This window comes from Hemicordylus capensis, chromosome 15 (genome assembly GCF_027244095.1).
Source record: "Hemicordylus capensis ecotype Gifberg chromosome 15, rHemCap1.1.pri, whole genome shotgun sequence".
In the NCBI taxonomy this organism is placed as follows: Eukaryota; Metazoa; Chordata; class Lepidosauria; order Squamata; family Cordylidae; genus Hemicordylus; species Hemicordylus capensis.
The window spans coordinates 5,597,772-5,619,863 of record NC_069671.1 but is presented as its reverse complement, the minus strand read 5'-3'; positions in this window follow the sequence as shown (position 1 = coordinate 5,619,863).

Here is a 22,092-nt window from a genome sequence, read left to right as displayed (position 1 = left end):
CGTCTCCTGCAATTCGTTTTATATTATTACCGTTTTTTCCTCTCTACACCATTCTTTCAATATGCAAAATCCTGCACACGCCTGACTTGACTTAAGTAACCCTAACCAAGCCAATGGGAGTAAGTGATTTTTGGAATATGACCGGAAATTGCAATTATACGTTGACAGGCATTCATGAAATTGTCCTGTTAGCTGCGGGTCAGCTAACTAATATCCCGATCCTGAACGCATCCCATCGATTTCTTTACTGAAGCTAAGCAGGTCGGGGTCTGGATGGGAGACCCCCGGAGTCTCTTGGGATTCCATTATGTCAACATAATGAATTGATTTTTCAATGTATCTCGTAAATTAAAAGCACGATCCAGATAAAGTTAAGCTCAATAATATTGAAATACGTGCTTAGTTTTTCCCTTGGAAGCTATGGGAATTCACATGAGCCTAATCTGAAGTGCATTTCTTCATGGATAAATTTATTTATTTCTTTGCTTGCTTGCTTGACATTTATTTTAACAATTTGGTTGGTTGGTTGAAAATTCATTTTACAGATATTGCTCGGTTATGCACAAGTTATAAAATCATCTTTTCCTAGGACTGATCAGCACACTCTGGATAACCTATAAAACCCCATTTGTATGTTAATAACAACAACAACAGTGGTGAACCGAAAAATTGCACTCATGTATCGGCTGCTAAAAGATTTTTTAAAAACCCAAGTCTATAAACTATCTGCTCAAGTATTTCAATCTCCCTGCATCAACCTCATATTATAGAACTGTGCTCTACTAAATGAATAATGTTGGATGTTAAGGCTACTGGAGGATGGAGGTTGAAAAGTATTGAATATGCCAAACTAGTTTTAAGCAAATTTATCCACAAGAATTGACATTTTTTTTTTAAAAAAAGTTCTGGTTGTCAGACTTTGAAAGTGAGATCTGTGGGGAAAAATGCATTGAAAGCAAATCTGAAAATGTTGAAGATGAATTTTTAAAAAGCAAATTCTGGAATGCTCTTGCTAACATGACACATTAAATAGTGTATAACCTTAATTTTTTTTTTTTAAAAAAAAATGGATATAACTACAAAAATGACCCTGTTGGTACAATCTCTCCCCCACTCAACCCCTGATTTGGACTGACTTAGTCTTGTATGAGAGTATGCAAGTTTTTGTGTTTCACAAGGCTCTTCATCCAGCAGAAAAAGTCCCTGAAATGGAAAAGCTTGCATACTATTGCACCCATCTAAGTTGTTCTGTTACAAGATACTGTTTAGGGGCCTATGTTCTCTTCTACACTTTGGGACTAAGTTGGCAGTCACGGTTTACTCAACCATCCAAGGAATGCTATCACACCGCATTTCACCTGTGGTGCAATGGAAATCCTTTGCAACAAGCCCTGGGAGTTTTGCCATTGAACTAAACCACTGTGAGCTGAGCTCTCTTGCAGCATCTGCTGTCAACACCTTCCTTAAATCCTTCTTGGGACTCTTAAAGCACAAAGCTACACAGCCTGGGATTCCAAAGATCAGACACAAAGCCCTTAAGAAACAGCTAAGCTAAAAGGCCAGTTTTCTCAAATAATATCTGGAAAGAAGGCCATCAGACACTTGTGTGTGTGTCTGAAAACCAGCCACAATACTCTTGGAGCTCTGGGGCCAGCCCAGATAATTTTAATGCTATTGGATGGAGGTTAGAACACCATTATGAGGAAGAGAGAACCTCCAGATATATGTAAGGTGCATTTTCCTCTTGGTCTCTCCAGCTTGGTGAAGGGGCTCTATATTAGTAGGTAATAAAAGTAGTGATGAAGCAGGTCTGAGTCACAGAAATCTCATTTTTCAGAATTAACTGCTAGGGAATAATTGGGCCCCTACTCACTGTAGAGAAGCATGAGTCTATATCCCATCCCATGAGCATCCCATCTCTGAATGGTAAGGGGCTGTAGCTCACCAGTAGAGCCACTGCCAATCAGTGTAGACAATACTAAGCTAGATGGACCAATGTCCTGACTCAGTATAAGGCAGCTTCCTATGCTTCTAGGCTTCTTATAGAGCCCCCACAGTTCAGTGTATCCCAAGAAGAATCTGGTTATTATATGATTAAACTGTTAAATTCTTGGTTTGTTTTATGCCGTAAACCGCCTAGAGGCTTTGGAAGTGAGCAGTATATAAATGTATCAAACAAACAAAGAAGCATTCTCACAATGCAGACTCATGACCACACCATAGTTTAAGCCTTTCTCCATTTCATTAATTCGATATCAGTGGGCCTTAAATACTGATGGAACTCCATAACACTTGATGGCCCGTCCCAAGTTCTGCATTGCACCTCAAGGAAAACTTTAGGAGCAACTCCTTTCTTAAAATTTGTGGGGTGGGGGTGAAAAGGAAAAACACTTACAGAGGGAGAGAAACTGAAGATATGGGTTATTTGCTTTGATCTATGATCCATTGGTTTGTTTTTCTGGCTGTCCATGGTATCCTCAACAGTCTTCTCCAGCACCAAAATTCAAAAGCATCAATACTTTTTCTATCCTGCTTCTTCAAAGTCCAGCTTTTGCATCCATAGAGTATCACGGGGGGGAAACCATTGTCTGAATGATTCTAACCTTCGTAGGTGTAGACACGTCACGGCATCTAAATATCCATTCCAAGGCCTTCACTGCAACCCTACCAAGTGCTAGTCTGTGGCATATTTCTTGACTGCTGGATCCTTGACTATTGATGGTCAATCGACAGGTTGCCTACCCCTGGTGTATTCTATAGCACCATTGATGTAAACAGGCCCTACATTTGTTGAACGATACTGTTTACAGTGTTTGTGAACAGGCGGCCCTTCCATGAGGCAAGGTGAAGTGGTCACCTTGGGTGGCAGAGATGCCCGCTACTGCTACTTCTGGAGAAGCTTTTCAGGACTGGTATGACCTTTACAAGCTTTGCACAGGACACCACCCCCTCGTACCCTTGCAAGAAACACAAGGAGAGAAGAGGAGGCTGGTAGCAAGCTTCCCCCTTCTGTTCCACTTTCAAAGCTTGCAAGGATCCAAGACAGCATTTACGAATACAAATATGATGGATATTTATAGACCGCTTTTCAACAGAAGTCCCCTAAGCAGTTTCCATAGATATACATAAATAAAAATGGCTCCCTATCCCCAAAGGGTTCACAATCTAAAAAAGAAGCACAAGAGAGACATCAGCAACAGCCACAGGAGCTCCATGGAGCTCAGAGCAACAGCTCGTTGCTCTCCCCCTGCTCAATAAAGAGGGGACCTCCACTCAACTGGTGCCTCCACTCAGGTGCTGGAATAGAATTGGGCCAACCCCAGAAACAGATGCCTTTTGGCTTAAAAAATACATAAATCACAAAAGCAGATGGTTACAAAAGCCAGTAGAATAGATGTCCTCGGCCTTTATAGAACGGAACCCCCAAACATAACAGGGGCCAGACAAAACCTGGCAGTCACCACTCTCCAAAGAGATATCACCTCAACCCAACAGAATGTCAGGGGTCAAACCCTAATTAAATCAGACCCAGCTGGGTTGAGTTGTAGGTCTTTGGACCGGTTTCTGAATCAAGGTTGGCAGTGACCATACCAGCTCAACGTTCCCCTGTTCACCCCACATGCCCAAACCAAAACATCACCAACCAAACCTCCCTGATTTCTTTACCACACTTTACTATTTTACAGCAACCAGTCTCAGAATTGATAATGAAGACACTGAAGTGGTGGATAGCATCTTTCTTTTAGGATTGACCATCAACAGTCAAGGATCCAGTAGTCAAGAAATACGCCGCAGACTAGCACATGGTAGGGCTGCAATGAAGGCCTTGGAAAGGATATTTAGATGCCTTGATGTGTCTATACCTACAAAAGATTAGAATCATTTAGACAACAGTTTTTCCCATGACACTCTATTGATGTGAAAGCTGGTCTTTGAAGAAGCAAAATAGGAAAAGTATTGATGCTTTTGAACTTTGGTGCTGGAGAAGACTTTTGAGGATACCATGGACAGCCAGGAAAACAAACACATGGATCATAGAACAAATCCATCCAGAATTTTCACTCAAGGCACAAATGACCAGGCTCAAACTATCCTACTTTGGACACATTATGTGAAGACCCAGCTCCCTTGAAAAGTCCATAATGCTGGGGAAAGTTGAAGGCAATAGAAGAAGAAGATGACCAGCAGCAAGGTGGATGGACTCGATGACGCCAGCAATGAATGCACCACTGAGAGACCTCAAAGGCCAAGTGGAAGACAGGTCATCCTGGAGAGAATCTACATGGTCACTAGGATGGCACTTAATCAACCAACTAATCAATCAACCAACTAGGGGCGTAACTACAATAGGGCAAGGGGAGACAGTTGTGTGGGGGCCCACTGCCTTGGGGGGGCCCCAGAGGCATGTCACATGACTCCCCCAGCTGCGCGCCTGCCCAGGCTTCCTTCAGTTGTATTCATCCTCCGAAAATGATGTGAGTGTTAAGAACTGGAGCTAGCAGAACAGCATGTCTTTCTCTAGTCCCATTAAATGACTTGCATCGTCCACAATTTACAAAACCTTTTAAAACATAATTTAAGATGATATTCTGTTGTGGCACATAGGTTATAAATTTTACTATGCTTCTTGTTACCACTATTCAGCCTCATTTAAGATTTCTTTACTTCATGAGCTGAGCTTCAGTAAGAGGGTGGGGAGAGCATTTTAAAATCTTGTCTCTGGTCCCACTACAACCTTGCTACACCCCTGCAACCAACCAACCAACCAACCAACCAACCAACCAACCAACCAATCACAACCTTCACCTCTACCAAGACAATTGAATATCAAAGGCTATTGATGACTCATTTGGAAAGGGAAAGAGGGTGAACCAGTCAGACAGTGGGGTGCTAGCTAAGGACAGCAGAACTTCCGTACATTATCTGTGGTCCTATTTTTCTAAAGCTGTCCCCAAAGGTGCATTAGGTGGAAAGAGACTAATCTTCTCCTGTTGTCCCAGGTGAGTGAGGATTTCCATTTACCCCTCAAGGGACTTGAGATATAGGGTAAAGGTAAAGTTGTGCCGTGGAGTGGACTCCTGGTGACCCCAAAGCCCTGTGGGGTTTTTTTGGTAGAATACAGGCGGGGTTGACCATTGCCTCCTCTTGCGCAGTATGAGATGATGCCTTTCAGCATCTTCCTAGATCATTGCTGCCTGATACAGGTGTTTCCCATAGTCTGGGAAACATAGCAGCGGGGATTCGAACCGGCAACCTCTGGCTTGCTAGGCAAGTTTCTTCCCCGCTGCACCATTAGGGGTCTGGATAATATTTGGAATAACTCTTTGGTGGCTATCTCTCTGTCTTGTGTGCACTTTATGATTTATTTATTGTTCAACATTCTCTAAGCAACAATTGTAAACCTAGGTGAGAAGCTTTCCACCACCAAAAAATTTGCTTCTGTTTTCAAAACGGCCGTTATCACTGCAAGATTATTTTTTTAAAGCTAAGATGATTGATTTAACTAATTTCCGTTGGTAGGCCTGAAGCCAGATATTTTGTGGCAAGGTGGCCAAAAGCTGTGTGGGATGTATAGAGTGAGGAGAGATAAGCAATCTGCACAGAACAATCAGAACTTAAATATATGTAGCTTTAGAGGTCTTAGCATTATTTAATTGCATTATATCTGAATAAAATGTGTTTTTGTACTATGTAAACACATGTCAGTTACTTGACTTTGGGTCCCCTTACCCTTGTTTTTTTAATACTAATTGTCCGGAGCCAAAAGGTGGAAGCATGCCCTCAACTCCTGCTTGTAGGTTTCCAGAGGTATCTGGTAGACCACTGTGTGAAACAGGATGCTGGACTAGATGGGCCTTGGGCCTGATCCAGCAGGGCTGCTCTTATGTTCTTAAGCAAATCTGCTTTAATGCCTTTATATGGATATCTGAGAGACACACTTTTGAAATCAGTAAGCATCTGGATGATTGACCTACAAAATCTAAGTGTATCTATGTTCTTTGAGATCCTGACAAGCGGCTCTTAACAAGTGAAACAAGCCCTGTTTGCATTTTCTGTGGCCAAGATACACTTAAGCTTGAACTATAAGTTGACAGACAGTAGAGCCGATGAATATCACTGACATCATGGATGTACATGCAATATTGATGTAGGGCTTTAGGTGTAGATCTGTTTTGGTTGTCTGCAATGTACGGCAAAACAATCTATTTCCTACACAAAAAATGATTTGATTTTTAATTTTAGTCTCGTGAGCAATTGGCCTGTTAGCTATGAAAGTCAAAGTACTAGAAGCTTAGTCACTTTAAATAGGACTTTCTTTCAAGTATTTTGTTATACAGCTGCTTACCTCATAGACACAAAGAAATCTTATGTAGATTTAATGAAGAGATAATTCAGAAACAACTCCCTTCTCTCCTTCTTTCCCTCCCTTTTCCTTTCTGATACCATCCCACCCACCACATTCTCTACGTAGCAACACAGGAACATAGGAAGCTGCCATATACTGAGTCAGGCCATTGGTCCATCTAGCTCAGTATTGCCTACACAGACTGGCAGCGGCTTCTCCAAGGTTGCAGGCAGGAATCTCTCTCAGCCCTATCTTGGAAATGCCAGGGAGGGAACTTAGAACTTAGAAAGCATGAACTTAGAACTTAGAAAGCATGCAGGAGCTCTTCCCAGAGTGGCCCCGTCCCCTAAGGGGAATATCTTTCACTGCTCACAGTCTCCCATTCAAATTCAAACCAGGGCAGAGCTTGCTTAGCAAAGGAGACAATTCATGCTTGTTGTCACAAGACCAGCTGGGACAAACTTCTCAACAAAAAAATACAAAATATTACTAGGTATAATACAACATATACATACCTCAAGAGGGTGAGCAGGGCTATCAGTGTTAAGAGTCAACATGACAAACTCTGGAAATGTTCAAAAAATGCACAATGTGTGGTTAGTTTTAAGACATAATAGTAAACAGATCATATATTTTAGCTGCTTGATTAACCAACTAAAATATACATAGGAGAAAAATCACTGTAAAGAAAAAAAAACATGTACTTGTTTCTAGGAGAGGAGAAGAGAGCCGGTCTTGTGGTAGCAAGCATGACTTGTCCCCATAGCTAAAAACAGGGTCTGCCCTGGGTGCATCTGAATGGGAGACTCAAGTTTTCTCCCTGGCAGCATCTCCAAGATAGGGCTGAGAGAGATTCCTGCCTGCAACCTTGGAGAAGCCGCTGCCAGTCTGTGAAGACAATACTAAGCTAGATAGACCAATGGTCTGACTTAGTATATGGCAGTTTCCTATGTTCCTGTGTTCCTATGTAGATGCTGGATGCATGAATTTCAACAAACATCATCTTAGAGAAGAGGCATTACATTCCATATGGGAAAGACAGAATAAGGCCTCTTCCATAATGACACTCTGCATCTGCAGTCCTTGATGCTTAAACATATTAAATAACAAAAATTGTTGTTCAGTTGATCACAGGTACCCTTTCAGTTGTTTCAATGTGTTTTTAGCCCCTGCTAACAGAGCAAAGAAGCACCTTTTAAAAGTGGTGGTTTTCTTTAGCAGGTGGAGAGCAACTGGCCCTATCCATCCCCAGCACAGCATCCTTCCAGTGGCTGTTGCTGGTGTCTATCTTATGCTTCTTGTTCAGATTGTGAACCCTTTGGGGACAGGGAGCCATTTTATTTATTTATATCTGTGTAAACCGCTTTGGGAACTTTTTTGTTGTTGAAAAGTGATATATAATTGTCATTGCCTGATCAACTAAGTAGTGCAGCCCTGAAGTATGTAACTGGGAAAGAAAAATAATGCACACACAGAGCTACATAACAGAGGTGCATTGTTTTTTCTTCCCCAAGTGAAGGATGCTTTTTTTTATTTTTTAAGAGTAGGCAGTTGTGGAATGCATTTGTAGTTGCAAGCCATTATTTTTTAAAAGTTGTTTATGGAAGTCCTTCTTTTATTATAGAAACACTAAATATAGAAGTGAAGCAAAAACTTGGGGAACTTATTTTGCAATGGATTTCAGTGCAATATGAGTGGAATCCTTTGGCCAGTATAAAAGAGTGCCTTCCTTCCTTACTGTGTTCTGGTTGTCCAGCCTGCAAATATCACCACCAGCTGAAATGCTCCCTGTATAATGTTGTGGACAGTTTGAAAAATATTAGAAATTAGGAGGGTCTTACTTAACAGATATTGGAGCGGTGGGTGGGGATGCAGTTATTGGAAACATTTTTTAAAAAAATCTGAAAAAAGTCTTAGTGCTTCCTTCCATTAGTAAATTGTATACCCTGTAGAATCCAGTAAGACATACTTATATGGGGTTCCTTCCCACTGGAGACTCACCAAAGTAGAAGCTTGAGCCCCTTCCTGAAGCTTTCTGTGTTGGGCTGGAAAGGGCAACTTTCAGTGAATTAGATGAAGTAGTCTACTTAATTTAACTGACATTTTGCTTTTATTGCCTCTTTCTTCCTTCTTTCCGGATGAGTTGGGCAATCAACTGAAATCAATAGATCTTCAACTTGCGCAGTCCCAACCAGAGAGATCCCCAGAAGTAATCCTTTCCCTAGAGAACCAGAGGACTGATGTGTTTCCCAAAGATATTTCTTCCCCAAAACTCTTTGTACGGTAAAAGCGCTTTCTCAGCCTCTCCCGTCCTCTCTTTCTCCAAGGGCCCCCCAGATCTCCCCTCCTAATCTCTCCCCAGATTTAACCGGGGCTTGCGCATGGAGGAAAGCCGCCTTGATCCTCCTGTAATCCTAGATCTATCCTTCCATGGGGATTGCTCGATCCCAGCAAAGCAAGCTTGTTAATGGAGTTGCAGGCCCGCACTATAATCCCTGTATCAACACAGTTTGCTTGCTATATATTTTTTCATTAACCAGAGGATAGCCAAAAAAAAAAAAAAAAAAAAAAAGATAGCAAAAAAACCAAAAAAACAAAAACAAAAACAAAAACAAAGCAACCCTCTCCCCACATCTCTCCCATTTCAACAGGCAATGAACCGGTTTTAGGACCTCCCGTGTGAACAGAAAAGGGTTCCACTCCGATTCTTTTCATTCCGATTCTTTTCGCAGTGCCATCAACAATACACCGCAGCTGACTTGGACTGCTTTATTCCTCCCTTGCACTGTGCCAAGAAGGCTTGAGAGAGGGAGGGAGAGACGCAGACAGGGTTTGCCCGCGTGTCTGGCTCACTTCGGTGCTTGGCGAAGACGTGTTTGCAGGATTTAATGTACCTGCAAATGAGTTTTCTCCAGGCCTGGCGCCCTTTGCTAAGCGCCGCTCCTGCCAGCTAATCGCTCGCTTGGTAATTGAGCAGAGAGAGCTGTTAACCATTTCCTACCAGCCCTAGGAAGGATTCAGGCTGCAGGGCCCGATTCCGGAGGGGCAGGAACGTTCCTGATCACCTTCACACCTCCTTTTGAAGGGCACATGGCTTAATCCTGTTTGCCTTCTTCTTCTTCTTCTTCTTCTTCTTCTTCTTCTTCTTCTTCTTCTTCTTCTTCTTCTTCTTCTTCTTCTTCTACTACTACTACTACAACTACTACTATTTTATACCGCTGCAATAAAAACGTCCTCATACCAGTTTACATTGACAAATAATAATAAGAAAAAGATTATCTATTCCCCAAGGACACACAGTCTAAAAAGAAACACAAAATATGCACATTATCTCAGGAAAGAAAGAGATATACCTGTGTTGCACACACACACACACACATTTATTTATTTTTGTATCTCCTTTGGGAGCTAATGACTCAAGCTCGTTTTGATTTAAATCAGGAGATCTTAACCTGGGATCAAGGGACCCCTTGGGACGCCATGAAAAAGATTTAGGTGGTCCCTGGAAAAATGAATAATAAAATTCAATTAAAAGTAGCTTCCCGAAATATGTTTTATAAGCAAATATGCTAGGCAGAGGATGGGTCCATTGCTCATGTTTTGCATGCAAAAGGTCCCAGGTTCACTGCCTGACAGCATCTCCAAGTAAGCCTGGGAAAGTCTCTTCTCCTGAACCCTGAAAAGCTGCTGCCTGACAGTGTCGAATCTGAGTTACATGGACCAGTGGTCTGACTCAGCCTAAGGCAGCTTCCTATGTCCGGAGGTCCTTGATTTTTAAATTAAAATTATAAAATATAAGCTAATATAATTATAAAATTAGAAATTTTAATTTAGGAAAATATAACTTTTAAATTATAACCAGTCTGACCTACGATCGTAATAAAGTTTATCTGATCTGATCTATCTTTAAATTATAATTAATAATAATAATAATAATAATAATTATAACAATACAATTTATTTTAAAAATATATAAATGGAATATGGGTCCATCAGTAATACTTAAGCATAGCAGGTCCTTCAAGGTTAAAAGGTTAATAAGTCCTGATTTAAATGGAACCACCCTCAGTGTGCATTGGGGTCCTCCCCCCCAATTTTGTACCCGTCATCACAATTACAGGCACATGCTTGCAAGCATTTCACCTTGTATAGATGAGTTTGCATCTACATCTGATCACAGACTTGATATAAATCTTGACCATCTCGGTAGGTTATACACGGCACCCAATAAACAAACGCGCTCCAGATCTCTCCCGTGGCTGCGATCCACAGACAAGTTAATTCTAGAGCCGATTCTAGAGGATTTGAGTCTTCCAGTTTCCGCGGGACAGTCTTGAATTCAAGAACTCCTGCTTAGGAGTTTCTGATCACTGTTTTGACGCGAAACTAGCACGCAGTCGCAAAAACACGTGAGTTTGGGGCGGTATAGAAATTTGTTAAATAAATAAAATAAATGTATTTTGAAGACCGAGCTGGATCTCATTTATTTACTCATAAGTAAGTCCGCGCACCCCCCCCCCCATAAATTTACAACTTCATTCTTATGCCAGAATATTCATCTCCCATCCAGAAACTCGTTTAACCGAAGGGCTCTTACTGATGTCCCCTTATTTGAAAGGAAATCTCCCAGGATTCAGAGGGAGGTTTCCAAGTAAGCATGCCCAGGATCGCAACCGACCTTTTAATCCCCTTCCAGGAAAAGGGGACCCACCCGAAGCCCATCTATTATCCCTAACGGGCTGAGTGGCCCGAATTTCCACCAAGCGAACAGAAAAAGAGAAAGCAAGTTGAACCAAGGACTTCTTGTGGAGATGGATACTGCTGTAGCAGTAGTGCGCAGTAGTTGCAGACCAGACGACTTTACAACCGCGGTGGGTCCCGGAGCAAGACACATGTGTTGGGTGCAACTGGTTCCCTTACCAGAGGAGGAGGAGGAGGAGGAGGAGGAGATCAAGAAGAAGAAGAAGATCAAGAAGAAGATCAAGAAGAAGAAGATCAAGAAGAAGATCAAGGAGAAGGAGAAGGAGGAGAAGAAATTGCCAACCTAGTGGATTATAAGATATCCCACCGCGACCCCCTTCAAAGAAGGCAGCGCAGTTCGACTAGCATCGGCGTGGTAAGGGTTAAAGGCGCCTACAAGCCCCCCCTCCCCCCTTTTAAAGGCAGAGATCGGCTAAGAGAGATGGGGAGACTTACCTCCGAGGGAGCAGGTTGGAAGAAGCTCCCCTCGCCTTTGGAGACTCCCGATGTTCGTTTGTTCCTCTGGCTGGAAGCCGCTTGCAAAGATCTAAACAGAGAGAGGGTTCCGAAGAAGTCTCTCCCTCCCTCCCTCCCCCCCCCGGCTACCGTATTTCTTTCCGCTTCTGCAGGGACGCCCCGGAATTTCTGTCTCTGCCCGTCTCATTGGATGCTTCGCGCCTCCCTCCCTGGATGCCTCTTTGGGATTGAGTGGCAAAGAGAGGACGAGTCTGATCCTGTCGTGTGTGTGTGTGTGTGCGCGCGTACCCCCACTTATCTGCATAAATCCTCTCTCTCTCTCTCTCTCCATCCCACCCAGCAGTTCATTTATTTATGTTGCCCCCACCCCACCGCCACCCCCGTCTTTTCCAGGCAGAAGCTCCCTCACTTCTGCTCGGGCTGCCGCCGCCCTCCACATTTAGCAGGATTTGATCTGTCAGCCTGTTCTCCCCCCCCCCGCCCCCCCCATTGCAGATGGCACAGCTACAGCGATCCTCAGCCTCTGCTCTGCCTATGCCCCCTTGCTTCCCCGCCTCCCAATTTTGAGCACTTTTGTTATTTCTTTTTGGAGGCAGGGGAGAGCATTATTGCGCGCAACACGCGTGGTCTCTCTCTTCTCGGCTTGCCCACGATGTTTTGGGCGGGGTGGCAAAATCCTCCAGGCACTGTTGCACGGGGAACCGAAAAGCAGCAGAAAACAGACGTGGAAAAATAGAAAGAGGGGAGTAGGGCTGCTGAGGGGGGGGGAGGGGGGAAGAGGAGTGGGTATTCGGGGAGCAGAGGGGCCTGGAAATAATCCGGAGGGCGGGACACTTCGGGTAATTACGGCGTTGGAATGGCTGAGAAGCAGAATCGAATGTTGCCGTGCTAAAAATGGTGTGAATTCAGCAGCCTGTCCTTACATCTGAAGTCTGTTTCTCTCCCCTCAAAATCATTGGACAGAGGACGATTAACGCTTAAAAGGTGATACTGGAACTCACACTTCCTTTAAGTGTGGAGGCTGGCTGGAAAGACCTGTTCCAAATGATGATAAACTTACAAAGATGGGATATTTACTATTGTATTAATAGGTTGCTAGAGTACATTTACAAACTTCTTCTCCTTGTCTTCAATCATGACAATAAATTTTGTCACCAGGGTCATCATATGTCCCAAGACAGCTTGCTGTCATAGTAGTGATCTCCTAAGGTTCCTAGGCAGAGATACCAACCATATCACCTTACTGCTACATATATAACATGAAATGTTCTCCATCTATCCATCCCGGATTGTAAACTCTCTTCCTTTTAACTTCTGTGCTCTGCACAGCACTATGAGTAAACTATGAGTAGCAGTAGTAGTAAATATAGAGTAACTACCAATGGTACATGGACAGCAGCAGAATAAATATGACTGATCTTTCCTAGATTCTAAGGTCTAGATTCTAGTTACAGACTCTCTTGATAAACGTCCTCTTCACTTTTGTGTTCTATACAGCACCTTAACTCTGAGTGGCAGTAAATACAGACTAATCAGATAATGGTAGTAAATATAGATTATGTAGCTGAGCAAATAACCGTTCTTTCTTAGATTTAAGGATCCAGAAAGATTTGAACTTCTCTTTACAAACTTCTAAGGCTCCTTAATTCTGAGTAAGCTTTGCCCTGGAAGATGTGAAGTAATAATAAAAGAAAAGGGGGGACTCTGGGAGCGTGCAGAGCGCTTTCCCTTTCCCAATGAGTTTCAAACAAATACAGGTTCAACGCTGGGGGATTTGGCAGATGAATGTGCAGGGCCCATTGAGAAGCATTTTCTCTTGAAGGGTCTACAAAAGCTCTGGGGTTTTTGACCTGTGAGGATTCACCATCCACACAAGCAATTCGCTGGAGAGTTCAGCGTGCATGTGTGAACCACCACCACCACCCTGTACCTGAGAGAGGGACAGATAGCTTTTGGCTAGAAAAAAGCTCCGCTCCTCTCCTTGGAGGGATTCAATAGTGATAAGAGACTAGCGCAGGGGTTCTCAGGCTTGGGTCCCCAGATGTTGTTGGACTACAACTCCCATCACCCCCAACCACAATGGCTGGGGGTGATGGGAACTGTAGTCCAACACCATTCGGGGACCCAAGATTGAGGACCCCAGGACTAGAGGACAACCTTCTAAGGGGGCGACTGAGATGATTGCTCTCCGCCTCCCCTCAGTCTTGGCCATTTCAGGGCAAATCTTATCGAAATCCATGGTGGGCCAATGTAGACTCAGTAGAACATCAAGGGGTCCTTTTCCAGTGGGCCATTGAGCGGCTCTCGTGGGAGGTACGTGTCCCACCCACCAACAGGCAGCAAAGAGCAGTCGCCATGGGCTCAAGTTGGTTTGTGTTTAGAACATGGAAGAGACACTTATTTCAGAGCCACCTTAAGGGGAAATGCTTGACTATCAAGCAGAAGGTTGTCGGTTCGAATCCCCGCTGGTACTATAGTGGGCAGCTGCGATATAGGAAGGTGGTAACATACTGCGTGGGAGGAGGCAACGGTAAACCCTTCCTGTATTTTACCAAAGAAAACCACAGGGCTCTGTGGGCGCCAGGAGTCGAAATTGACTCGACGGCACACTTTACTTACTTATTTCAGAACAGCTGCCCCCACATACACTTGGCCACTTCTCTTTCTCCTCCTCCTCCTCTTCCTCCTCCTCCAAAAATTTATATGCTTCCAACAAAAATGTCCCAATCAGTTTACATAGTCAGACAGTCAGATTGATAAAGACGAGCCACTGATCTATCAATATAAAAGAGTGGAAGGCCTCATGGAAGGAAGTTCTATTGCAGCCAAACCAGCTGAAGGTATCCCTTGGTTCTGAAAGCATAAATCTAGATAAAGATGAATAAAAGTGCTTTTTTAAAATTTCTCTCTCTTTCCCACCCAAACAAACGCGCTTGGCTACCCATGCTGTGGTGGGACCTCCAATGTTTTAAATGATGCTAAAAAGCAGCGGGGCGGACAAGTTGGGGAGATGGAAATCGGGACCACCGTAGTGCGATTTATATGTTCTAAAGCGCGTTGAAAACTAATTTTCAAAGCCCTTTCCCAGATGAAAACCGCCTAGCTCTGGGGGAACTATTTGCCCAGATTAGGGGACATTTACTCCCCGGTAGGCGTAGTGCAACCCACTTTACCGTCTGGGCTCCCGATTCTAAGCGAAGATCAATCGATTTCTGGCGCGGGGTGGGTGTGGTTTTACTTTGGTCATTCTCAGCTGTTACTTCGAATTGGTCTGTCACAGACCCAGAGACTAGGCACGGCGGACCCAGACACCAGGCAGCCTGAAATCCCGATTTTACAGCCCGATCCTCTGCATTTTTGCTCCGGAGCTCAGTTTGACTTACTCTCAAGTCAGACTGCATAGCCTAAAACACAGGACTCCTTTTCCACTTCACAGACATCTCCCTCCGCAATTACTCCCGAGTCTTGGAGTTTGCAAGCCGTCGGGGCAGAGACTCACAGCGCCTAGAACTCGATGTAGAATATGACCGCCTTCCACTCAAGTTCAACTGTTATTCTAAACAGGTGCAAATGAGGTTAGCCACTACCTTAGGCTAGAATAGGGAAACGGATCTGCTCTGAATTTGCTTTTTAAAACGGAGCGAGTTTTACTTAAATCGGTGACTGAGCCATAGGAGATGCGGACGCACAATGGGACGGTTCCGTGTGTAGCAATGGTTAGAGTGGGGAGACCTCGATTCAAATTCCCCACCCGCCTCAAAGCTCTCGAGGTGCGACTTTGAGTCGCCACTCTCTTCCAACCTGACCTACCTCACAGGGTTGTTGTGAGGAGGGAAGGTCGCTGAGAAACGGAGGGACTGAAATATCATAAAAGAAAATATCCTTCAGTGACGATTCTAAAGAAGGCTTTTAAGGAACAAAGGCATGCCACAAACGGCTTTTTATAAACCGTTTGGCTTGAGTTTGGGCTCCAGGCGGTGTGATCTGGTTGAGTTCACACACCCTCCGGCGACTTGTTTGAATGTTTCGTTGTGTCTAATGGACATCCGTGACTACTCTGGAGGAGATGTTTTGTCTTCTCCAATAATCCCCTCCCGAAAAAAGGTAGATAAACATCGCCGCTCAACCGCAGAGCATCATGGGTCCTGGACGAGGCGGACCTAAAGGAAGCCTTCGAGTCACTAGGGAATTTTCGATTTCCCACAATCCGGAATGGAAGCACACTCGGAATCCTAGCAGAAGGAAGTCTTAGGGAGGGTCTCGTGTTCTGCTTAAAAAAAAAAAAAATCGCATAATTTTCCTTTTCTGCTTTAGAGGAATTTAAAGATTCCCACCGAAAACTTTTTTTAATTGTAAAACGGAGAATCTATCTATCTATCTATCTATCTATCTATCTATCTATCTATCTATCTATCTATCTATCTATCTATCATCTTTTTAAAAAATGAAACCGGAATATAACTAAGTTAGTAAATGCATTACGCTGGAATAAGTCCAGCTACATTCAATGGGGCTTACTCTTCGATAAGGATATATAGGATTGCAGCGCTCGTTGTGCTCGCCCCATTGAGAGAAATGGGTGGGAAGTTATTTTCGTCTAAATTTGCCGCATTGGTTTGGATGCGACTTCACCATTGGATCCGAGTCACCATACAGAAGTCCCTGTAGTAACGGGACTCACTTCCAATGAGTATATCATGAATCGGGTTCCAGTCAGCTTGAAATCCAAAACTCTTGTTTACCATTTAGCAGAGTTTAGGACCTTTTAAATGCAAATCCATTTTAATTAAAATACTCCGGTTTAAGGGCCCAAGTTTCCTAGGAATAACAGATTTGGGAGGGTGCTATATTTTTATAAGCAAATACATGTGTTGAGGTCTGTTGAGCATCTGACATCCAGACTAAATTACTCCTGAGTAGTCCTAGTGAAATTAAATTGTCTTTTGGAGTAAGTCCTTAGAAGTACAGTAAGAATCTTACTGAATAAACTACATCCAGATTATTTTACTGCAAAATAGTCTGGGTGTAGTCTATTCAGTATGATAGTCTGCACAATTAATCACTCCGGATATTTTATGTTTTGTAATATCCCTCTATAGTCACCTTAAGTGGCCCAGCGGGGAAATGCTTGACTAACAAGCAGAAGGTTGCTGGTTCGAATCACCGCTGGTACTATATCCGGTAGCAGCGATCTAGGAAGATGCTGAAAGGCATCATCTCACACTGCGCAGGAGGAGGCAATGGTAAACCCCTCCTGTATTCTACCAAAGAACCACAGGGTTTGTGGGCATCAGGAGTCAGAATCAACTTGACTGCACGCTCTACCTTTAATATCGCTCTGCAATAGAATGTTGCCTTGAGTTGCCTATAACTCCAGAGCTGTCCAGAGCTGGAAACTAGCAGCAGAAATCCGGAAAAGATCAGTTTGCTCCTTTGACAAACTTTTGATCTGGGTCTGAGACCTCTCTATAGGTCTGGGCATTTTTCTATCCTAAGAATGGAGCTTGATTAAGAGGTATGGGGCTGTAGAAAATGACACCGGTTCCTATTTAGCATCTTGTAACACAGGGGCAGTTAAGAGCCTGGTTCTCTCTAGGCTGTGCTTAAGTTTGCATGATACACATTTTCATAATATCTGGGGGAAATATCTGCATAACCTCATGTCGTGCCACAATTTTTAATAACCCCTGCTGGTCTTTTTAAAGTGCCTCTGAATTCCCAAGATATAATCTGAAGTTCACTTTGAAATGAATGGAACCAACCATCTTGTATTTATGGAACTTACTTGTGTTTGTGTGGCTTGTGTGCATGTGTTTAGGGTTGAGGTCGTGGCGTGCGCTTCTGAACATGTTTAGGTTGTTAAAAACCTCATCAAAATCAATACGACTTGCTTCCTAGTGACCATGTTGCAAATAGTCTCTCTCTCTCTTTCTCTCTCTCTCCTCTGACAATGTTAACTTTACTTTTTGAAGAAGGAAAAATACAGATCTAAGTCAGTATGGAAGCCACAACAACTTTTCAGACAACATAGTTATACATTTTCAGCATTTATATTTTGTAAACTTCCAAGGTAAGTCTGGAAAGATTTTTTATTTGAGAACTGTTCTTAATAGGGTAGGATAGATCTTGATAAAACTCCATGTGTTTGGAATTAAAATCGCAGTGTCAAAGCTAAGCAAATTAATACTTTTAAAAAGCTGCTCATATTTTCAAAACCAGGACATAACAAACTAGGGATAAGTTATATCACGTTTTTAAAAGCTAGGAGAGGGACCAGGTTAATCAAACTTATGGTTTTATACATGGTTCAGGGATTTTGCTGTGAGGTCAGATTCTGGGGGGGGGGGGAATCATGTTGAGTGAATTCCTGTCTGAACCTTTTCTTGTGTTTTGGGTTCCTTTTTATTTGATTTTCTTAAAATGTAGGAATGACAATTCTAAAAAAGTATTTCCGAGAGCAACATAAATAGAATCAGTCTCAAAGATTCCATGGGCTTCAACTGAACCACACGTATAGATAGATAGATAGATAGATAGATAGATAGATAGATAGATAGATAGATAGATGAAGTAAGGGTTCACTTCTTTAGAAACTGAGCTTTTCTGTAATGCTACTTACGGAGTATAAATAACAACAATGAACTATAATGCCGTTTGCTCCTTTTTGAAATCTAGAAGAAGAAAGCAACTCAACGCTAATATGACCATTGGGTGGCACACTTTTGCCCACAACAATTTTATTTATATTTTCCTTAGTGGCTGTATTTGGAAACCGCCTTTCAGCCTCAACGACTCCCAAGGCGGTTTACAATAGCAACAGATTAAAAGCACCCACCACTAAAACTTGCAGTCTTAAAAATCGAGGAACAACGAGTCAAACCCGATAACAGGAGCACTATTTCATTTGTAAGGGGCGGTGTGTCTGTGTGGTGGGGTAGAGGGGTATTTCTTGTAGCCATGGAAAAATATAGCTCAGTGGGCCCAATCCACCCTTTCCTAAGCCCTCTTCTTCCTCGGGACTAAACCCCACTGGGAGTTTCATGGCTAAGCAAGCAACCTGTGTGCATCATCAGCATGTTGCCAAGGAGACTAGGTTTCCCCGAAGCCAGGGGCCTCCGGCTTAACTGGCTTGTGGATGGCGCTTCCATAGTTTGTAAGGCCGGGCAGGGTGGGAGGAAAAGAGGTGTCCTGCCGGTTTTGTCCTCCTGTGCTCCATTTGTTTATGATATTTGTACGCTCCAAACTTCTGTCTCTGGGCGATTTGCAGCTACACACACCAATTAAAACCGAATTTATTTGCTTCTAACCCCCTAACCACCCTCTTATCTATTCTTGGGGGTTTATAAAGACAGGGATTCTCCAAACGAGCCCCCCCCCATCCCCCCGGGCTGTGGATTCAAATCCAAGGGATCTCCCCCTCCCTCTCTGTCCCCTCCCCTTCCCTCCCCCTTTTTGTTTTGTTTTGTTTTTATTTTTTAAAAAGTCACTTGGGCGACTCTCCATCCCTGGAATCAAAAGCCCCATTGAAAGCTGCCTTGTGCCTTTCCCAGCCTCCGGGCAGGTGCGGAGGCGGAGAGTGGGTCGGGGTGGGGGGGAGGCAGACACAGGCGATTTGCAACAGTTAAAGCGCCCCTTTCAGTAAGTGTTTGTTTATGGCTCCCCCGCCCGCTGCTGCCTTGTTTTCACAGGCGTCGCCCCGGGCAGAAGCCAGCCCCTTCTCGCGCGTTTCCCTTCAGGGATGATTCATGGAGCCGCCGCCGCCGCCGCCCGGAGCAGAGATGCGAGAGAGATAGACGGGAGGTTGGTCCGGGGCGCTTGCCATTGAGGCCAAGTTGGGCGTGACGCGGGACAAAGAGGGAGCCGTGCGGGGAGGAAGGGGTCTGGGATGCAGGCCGGACACGGGTTGCCTTCCTCCTGACGTTTCAGTCTCGGCCCGCAAGGATCGTGCAGCCAGCGCCTCTCTTTGCTGGTGTTTGGACGACTGCTGCCGGGTGAGATTTGTGCAGCTGGCATTTTAAAGACTATATCGTCGCTACTATATAATATAGTAAAGGTAAAGTGGTGCCGACTCCTGGCGACCACAGAGACGCACGATCTAATAAATACCACATCATAGGTACTATATAGTCGAGCCTAAATACGATGTAATAAATGCTAAATGCTACGTGATACTAAATGCTATGAAAATGCTATGTAATAAATGCCACATCATATATTGCTACTATTTGTTGGTTTTATTCATTGTTCAGTTTTTATACCGTCTTTCTCAAGACACCCCAAGGCGGTTTACAAAAGTTAAAAAACAATACAACTCCATAAAAATCACATTTAAATTTCAACTTTACTACGTCGATACTACATAATATAGTACTAAATACTATATAATAAATACCACATAATGCATACTATGTGGTCGCTAAGAGCCCACACCGACTTGAGGGCAATCAATCAATCAATGAATCAAATGCATACTATATAGTCAATACTATATAGTACTAAATACTGTACTATATAATAATATATTACATATTATATAGCTGATACTATATTACTAAATACTGTATAATACATATCATGTATTATGTTCTTATAGTACCAGTTGCAGGGGAGTAATGGCAGGAGAGCCAGCACGCCCTCAACTCCTGTCTGTGGCTTCCAGAGGCATCTGGTGGGCCACTGTGCAAATCAGAATGCTGGACTAGATGGGCCTTGGGCCTGATCCAGCAGGGCTGTTCTTATGTGCTTATATAATTAAATGTTATTTAGTCAATATAATATAGTACTAAATACTATGTAATAAATACTACATTACATACTATATAGTCAATACTATATAGTAATTAATACTATATAACCAAATAATATAATATTGTATATTATATAGTCAATACTATATTATAGTATTAAATGCTATATAATACATGCAATGTAGAAAAATATTATATAGTCAACATGATATAATATAGTACTAAATTCTACATAAGAAATGCCACATAATATGTACTATATAGTCAATACTATATAATATAGTACTAAATACAATATAATACATACCATATAGTAAAATGTTAAATATTGTATAAATAAGAAATAATATCTTAATAAACACTTTAAGTGGCATGGCGGGGAAATGTTTGACTAACAAGCAGAAGGTTGCCTGTTTGAATCCCCCTGGTCCTATACCCGGCAGCAGCGATATAGGAAGATGCTGAAAGACATCATCTCAGACTGTACGGGAGATGGCAATGGTAAACCCCTCCTGTATTCTACCAAAGACAACCACAGGGCTCTGTGGGCACCAGGAATCAAAATCAACTAAACGGGCACACTTTACCTTACCTGACCTGACCTTACCTTAAGAGCCAGCGTGGTGTAGTGGTTAGAGTGCTGGACTAGGACCAGGGAGACCCGAGTTCAAATCCCCATTCAGCCATTATACTAGCTGGGTGACTCTGGGCCAGTCACTTCTCTCTCAGCCCAACCTACTTCACAGGGTTGTTGTGAAAGAGAAACTCAAGTATGTACTACACCTCTCTGGGCTCCTTGGAGGAAGAGCGGGATATAAATGTAATAATAATAATAATAATAATAATAAATGACATACTATATAGCTGATACTATATAGTACTAATTACTATATAATACATACCGTATAATATAATATTAAATATTATATCGTTGATATACAGTATAGTACTAAATGCTATATAATACCATATAAATATGGATAGGTGCTTAAATATTATATCATCGATATATATAATACCATATAAATATGGATAGGTGCTTAACTATTATATTGTCGATATATAGAATACCATATGAATATGGATAGGTGCTTAAATATTATATCGTCGATATATATAATACCATATAAATATGGATACGTGCTTAAATATTATATCGTCGATATATAAAATACCATATAAATATGGATAGGTGCGGGCTGTGAGCAGCGGCTGTCCTCTGGCGAAAATCTCCCTTCTTTCACCTCCCTTCACGAAAGACTATTCTCAGGACCGCAGCTATAAGCGCTAGTCTTTGAAAGCAAGATTCATGGAAATCAATGGGAGACTTCCAAGTAAATGTGTTGCCCCCATCCCGTAAATTAGGCCAAATTCGGATTGGGAGGGGGTTCTGGGTTGAGTTAGGTTCAGGTGGGCTGAACTGGTGTTTGAATCGTGGCATTTCCCCTGGGCCATTGATCTGAGAACGATCTGAGAATTGATCTGAGAACAGCCTACAAGCCTGTGCCCACTGATCTGAGAACGAGCCCCACAAAAATCAGTGGGCCTTCCTTTTATCAAGCTGCAGGGGCCAATCTTATGCCGCCTGCCTTGAGAGCAATCCCCACCGAAATCAGTGACGGCTCTTAGAAAGGAACCCGCTCTAAGCCAGTGGCAGCGGAGGCCAGAAAAAGGGACCCATGGATCCCTAAAGACGCCCGATTGTTGATGGCAGAATCTGCCATGGTCTAGAGCCCCAGTTCGTCAGAGGCAGGCTGCAAAACAACACCAACGAAGCTCGAA